This window comes from Amaranthus tricolor, chromosome 11 (genome assembly GCF_026212465.1).
Source record: "Amaranthus tricolor cultivar Red isolate AtriRed21 chromosome 11, ASM2621246v1, whole genome shotgun sequence".
In the NCBI taxonomy this organism is placed as follows: Eukaryota; Viridiplantae; Streptophyta; class Magnoliopsida; order Caryophyllales; family Amaranthaceae; genus Amaranthus; species Amaranthus tricolor.
In genome coordinates this window covers 8,541,250-8,547,832 of record NC_080057.1, presented here as the reverse complement: position 1 = coordinate 8,547,832, position 6,583 = coordinate 8,541,250, and positions in this window count along the sequence as shown.

Below are 6,583 nucleotides of genomic sequence, written 5' to 3'. Positions count from 1 at the left end.
AACGATGAAGAATGAACAAGGATTAATGGTCAATGATGAATGAACGATGTAGAATGAACAAGGATCAATGATCAATGAAGAATAAATGATGAAGAATGAACAAGGATCAATGATCAATGTCAAATGAACGATGAAGAATGAACAAGAATCAATGATCAATGAAGAATGAACGATGAAGAATGAACAAGGATCAATGATCAATGACGAATGGACGATGAAGAATGAACAAGGATTAATGGTCAATGACGAATGAACGATGAAGAATGAACAAGGATCAATGATCAATGAAGAATGAACGATGAAGAATAAACAAGGATTAATGGTCAATGACGAATGAACGATGAAGAATGAACAAGGATCAATGATCAATGAAGAATGAACGATGAAGAATGAACAAGGATAAATGGTCAATGAAGAATGAACGATGAAGAATGAACAAGGATCAATGATCAATGAAGAATGAACGATGAAGAATGAACAAGGATCAATAGTCAATGAAGAATGAACAAGGATCAATGATCAATGAAGAATGAACGATGAAGAATGAACAAGGATCAATAGTCAATGACGAATGAACGATGAAGAATGAACAAGGATCAATGATCAATTAATAATGAACGATGAAGAATGAACAAGGATTAATGGTCAATGACGAATGAACGATGAAGAATGAACAAGGATCAATAATCAATGAAGAATCAACGATGAAGAATGAACAAGGATTAATGGTCAATGACGAATGAACGATGAAGAATGAACAAGGATTAATGGTCAATGACGAATGAACGATGAAGAATGAACAAGGATCAATGATCAATGAAGAATGAACGATGAAGAATGAACAAGGATAAATGGTCAATGAAGAATGAACGATGAAGAATGAACAAGGATCAATGATCAATGAAGAATGAACGATGAAGAATGAACAAGGATCAATGATCAATGACAAATGAACGATGAAGAATGAACAAGGATCACTGGTCAATGAAGAATGAACGATGAAGAATGAACAAGGATCAATGGTCAATGACGAATGAACGATGAAGAATGAACAAGGATCAATGATCAATGAAGAATGAACGATGAAGAATGAACAAGGTTCAATGATCAATGAAGAATGAACGATGAAGAATGAACAAGGATTAATGATCAATGAAGAATGAACGATGAAGAATGAACAAGGATCAATGATCAATGAAGAATGAACGATGAAGAATAAACAAGGATCAATGATCAATGAAGAATGAACGATGAAGAATGAACAAGGATTAATGATCAATGACAAATGAACGATGAAGAATGAACAAGGATCAATGATCAATGAAGAATCAACGATGAAGAATAAACAAGGATTAATGGTCAATGACGAATGAACGATGAAGAATGAACAAGGATCAATGATCAATGAAGAATGAACGATGAAGAATGAACAAGGGTCAATGATCAATGAAGAATGAACGATGAAGAATGAACAAGGATTAATGATCAATGAAGAATGAACGATGAAGAATGAACAAGGATCAATGATCAATGAAGAATGAACGATGAAGAATGAACAAGGATCAATGATCAATGAAGAATGAACGATGAAGAATGAACAAGGATCAATGATCAATGACAAATGAACGATGAAGATTGAACAAGGATCAATGATCAATGAAGAATGAACGATGAAGAATAAACAAGGATTAATGGTCAATGACGAATGAACGATGAAGAATGAACAAGGATCAATGATCAATGAAGAATGAACGATGAAGAATGAACAATGATAAATGGTCAATGAAGAATGAACGATGAAGAATGAACAAGGATCAATGATCAATAACGAATGAACGATGAAGAATGAACAAGGATAAATGGTCAATGAAGAATGAACGATGAAGAATAAACAAGGATCAATGATCAATGACGAATGAACGATGAAGAATGAACAAGGATCAATGATCAATGAAGAATGAACGATGAAGAATGAACAAGGGTCAATGATCAATGAAGAATGAACGATGAAGAATGAACAAGGATTAATGATCAATGAAGAATGAACGATGAAGAATGAACAATTATCAATGATCAATGAAGAATGAACGATGAAGAATGAACAAGGATTAATGGTCAATGACGAATGAACGATGAAGAATGAACAAGGACCAATGATCAATGAAGAATGAACGATGAAGAATGAACAAGGATCAATGATCAATGAAGAATGAACGATGAAGAATGAACAAGGATCAATAGTCAATGAAGGATGAACGATGAAGAATAAACAAGGATCAATGATCAATGAAGAATGAACAAGGATCAATGATGAATGAAGAATGAACGATGAAGAATGAACAAAGATTAATGCTCAATGAAGAATGATTGATGAAGAATGAACAAGGATCAATGGTCAATGAAGAATGAACGATGAAGAATAAACAAGGATCAATGATCAATGAAGAATGAACGATGAAGAATGAACAAGGATTAATGATCAATGACAAATGAACGATGAAGAATGAACAAGGATCAATGATCAATGAAGAATCAACGATGAAGAATAAACAAGGATTAATGGTCAATGACGAATGAACGATGAAGAATGAACAAGGATCAATGATCAATGAAGAATGAACGATGAAGAATGAACAAGGGTCAATGATCAATGAAGAATGAACGATGAAGAATGAACAAGGATTAATGATCAATGAAGAATGAACGATGAAGAATGAACAAGGATCAATGATCAATGAAGAATGAACGATGAAGAATGAACAAGGATCAATGATCAATGAAGAATGAACGATGAAGAATGAACAAGGATCAATGATCAATGACAAATGAACGATGAAGATTGAACAAGGATCAATGATCAATGAAGAATGAACGATGAAGAATAAACAAGGATTAATGGTCAATGACGAATGAACGATGAAGAATGAACAAGGATCAATGATCAATGAAGAATGAACGATGAAGAATGAACAATGATAAATGGTCAATGAAGAATGAACGATGAAGAATGAACAAGGATCAATGATCAATGACGAATGAACGATGAAGAATGAACAAGGATAAATGGTCAATGAAGAATGAACGATGAAGAATAAACAAGGATCAATGATCAATGACGAATGAACGATGAAGAATGAACAAGGATCAATGATCAATGAAGAATGAACGATGAAGAATGAACAAGGGTAAATGATCAATGAAGAATGAACGATGAAGAATGAACAAGGATTAATGATCAATGAAGAATGAACGATGAAGAATGAACAATTATCAATGATCAATGAAGAATGAACGATGAAGAATGAACAAGGATTAATGGTCAATGACGAATGAACGATGAAGAATGAACAAGGACCAATGATCAATGAAGAATGAACGATGAAGAATGAACAAGGATCAATGATCAATGAAGAATGAACGATGAAGAATGAACAAGGATCAATAGTCAATGAAGGATGAACGATGAAGAATAAACAAGGATCAATGATCAATGAAGAATGAACGATGAAGAATGAACAAGGATCAATGATGAATGAAGAATGAACGATGAAGAATGAACAAAGATTAATGCTCAATGAAGAATGATTGATGAAGAATGAACAAGGATCAATGGTCAATGAAGAATGAACAAGGATCAGAGATCAATGAAGAATGAACAAGGATCAATAGTAAATGACGAATGAACGATGAAGAATGAACAAGGATCAATGATCAATGAAGAATGAACGATGAAGAATAAACAAGGATTAATGGTCAATGACGAATGAACGATGAAGAATGAACAAGGATCAATGATCAATGAAGAATGAACGATGAAGAATGAACAAGGATCAATGATCAATGAAGAATGAACGATGAAGAATGAACAAGGGTCAATGATCAATGAAGAATGAACGATCAAGAATGAACAAGGATTAATGATCAATGAAGAATGAACGATGAAGAATAAACAAGGATCAATGATCAATGAAGAATGAACGATGAAGAATGAACAAGGAATAATGGTCAATGACGAATGAACAATGAAGAATGAACAAGGATCAATGATCAATGAAGTATGAACGATGAAGAATGAACAAGGATCAATAGTCAATGACGAATGAACGATGAAGAATGAACAAGGATTAATGGTCAATGACGAATGAACGATGAAGAATGAACAAGGATCAATGATCAATGAAGAATGAACGATGAAGAATGAACAAGGATTAATGGTCAATGACGAATGAACGATGAAGAATGAACAAGGAACATGATCAATGAAGAATGAACGATGAAGAATAAACAAGAATCAATGATCAATGAAGAATGAACGATGAAGAATGAACAAGGATCAATGATCAATGAAGAATGAACGATGAAGAATGAACAAGGATCAATGATCAATGTAGAATGAACGATGAAGAATGAACAAGGATCAATGATCAATGACAAATGAACGATGAAGAATGAACAAGGATCAATGATCAATGAAGAATGAACGATGAAGAATGAACAAGGATCAATGATCAATGAAGAATGAACAATGAAGAATGAACAAGGATCAATAGTCAATGAAGAATGAACAAGGATCAATGATCAATGAAGAATGAACGATGAAGAATGAACAAGGATCAATGATCAATGAAGAATGAACGATGAAGAATGAACAATGGTCAATGATCAATGAAGAATGAACGATGAAGAATGAACAAGGATTAATGATCAATGAAGAATGAACGATGAAGAATAAACAAGGATCAATGATCAATGAAGAATGAACGATGAAGAATGAACAAGGAATAATGGTCAATGACGAATGAACGATGAAGAATGAACAAGGATCAATGATCAATGAAGTATGAACGATGAAGAATGAACAAGGATCAATAGTCAATGACGAATGAACGATGAAGAATGAACAAGGATCAATGATCAATTAATAATGAACGATGAAGAATGAACAAGGATTAATGGTCAATGACGAATGAACGATGAAGAATGAACAAGGATCAATGATCAATGAAGAATGAACGATGAAGAATGAACAAGGATTAATGGTCAATGACGAATGAACGATGAAGAATGAACAAGGAACATGATCAATGAAGAATGAACGATGAAGAATAAACAAGAATCAATGATCAATGAAGAATGAACGATGAAGAATGAACAAGGATCAATGATCAATGAAGAATGAACGATGAAGAATGAACAAGGATCAATGATCAATGAAGAATGAACGATGAAGAATGAACAAGGATCAATGATCAATGACAAATGAACGATGAAGAATGAACAAGGATCAATGATCAATGAAGAATGAACGATGAAGAATGAACAAGGATCAATGATCAATGAAGAATGAACAATGAAGAATGAACAAGGATCAATAGTCAATAAAGAATGAACAAGGATCAATGATCAATGAAGAATGAACGATGAAGAATGAACAAGGATCAATGATCAATGAAGAATGAACGATGAAGAATGAACAAGGGTCAATGATCAATGAAGAATGAACGATGAAGAATGAACAATGATAAATGGTCAATGAAGAATGAACGATGAAGAATGAACAAGGATCAATGATCAATGACGAATGAACGATGAAGAATGAACAAGGATAAATGGTCAATGAAGATTGAACGATGAAGAATAAACAAGGATCAATGATCAATGACGAATGAACGATGAAGAATGAACAAGGATCAATGATCAATGAAGAATGAACGATGAAGAATGAACAAGGGTCAATGATCAATGAAGAATGAACGATGAAGAATGAACAAGGATTAATGATCAATGAAGAATGAACGATGAAGAATGAACAATTATCAATGATCAATGAAGAATGAACGATGAAGAATGAACAAGGATTAATGGTCAATGACGAATGAACGATGAAGAATGAACAAGGACCAATGAACGATGAAGAATGAACAAGGATCAATGATCAATGATCAATGAAGAATGAACGATGAAGAATGAACAAGGATCAATAGTCAATGAAGGATGAACGATGAAGAATAAAAAAGGATCAATGATCAATGAAGAATGAACAATGAAGAATGAACAAGGATCAATGATGAATGAAGAATGAACGATGAAGAATGAACAAGGATCAATGATCAATGAAGAATGAACGATGAAGAATGAACAAAGATTAATGCTCAATGAAGAATGATTGATGAAGAATGAACAAGGATCAATGATCAATGAAGAATGAACGATGAAGAATGAACAAGGATCAATGATCAATGAAGAATGAACAAGGATCAATAGTAAATGACGAATGAACGATGAAGAATGAACAAGGATCAATGATCAATGAACAATGAACGATGAAGAATAAACAAGGATTAATGGTCAATGACGAATGAACGATGAAGAATGAACAAGGATCAATGATCAATGAAGAACGAACGATGAAGAATGAACAAGGATCAATGATCAATGAAGAATGAACGATGAAGAATGAACAAGGATTAATGATCAATGAAAAATGAACGATGAAGAATAAACAAGGATCAATGATCAATGAAGAATGAAAGATGAAGAATGAACAAGGATTAATGGTCAATGACGAATGAACGATGAAGAA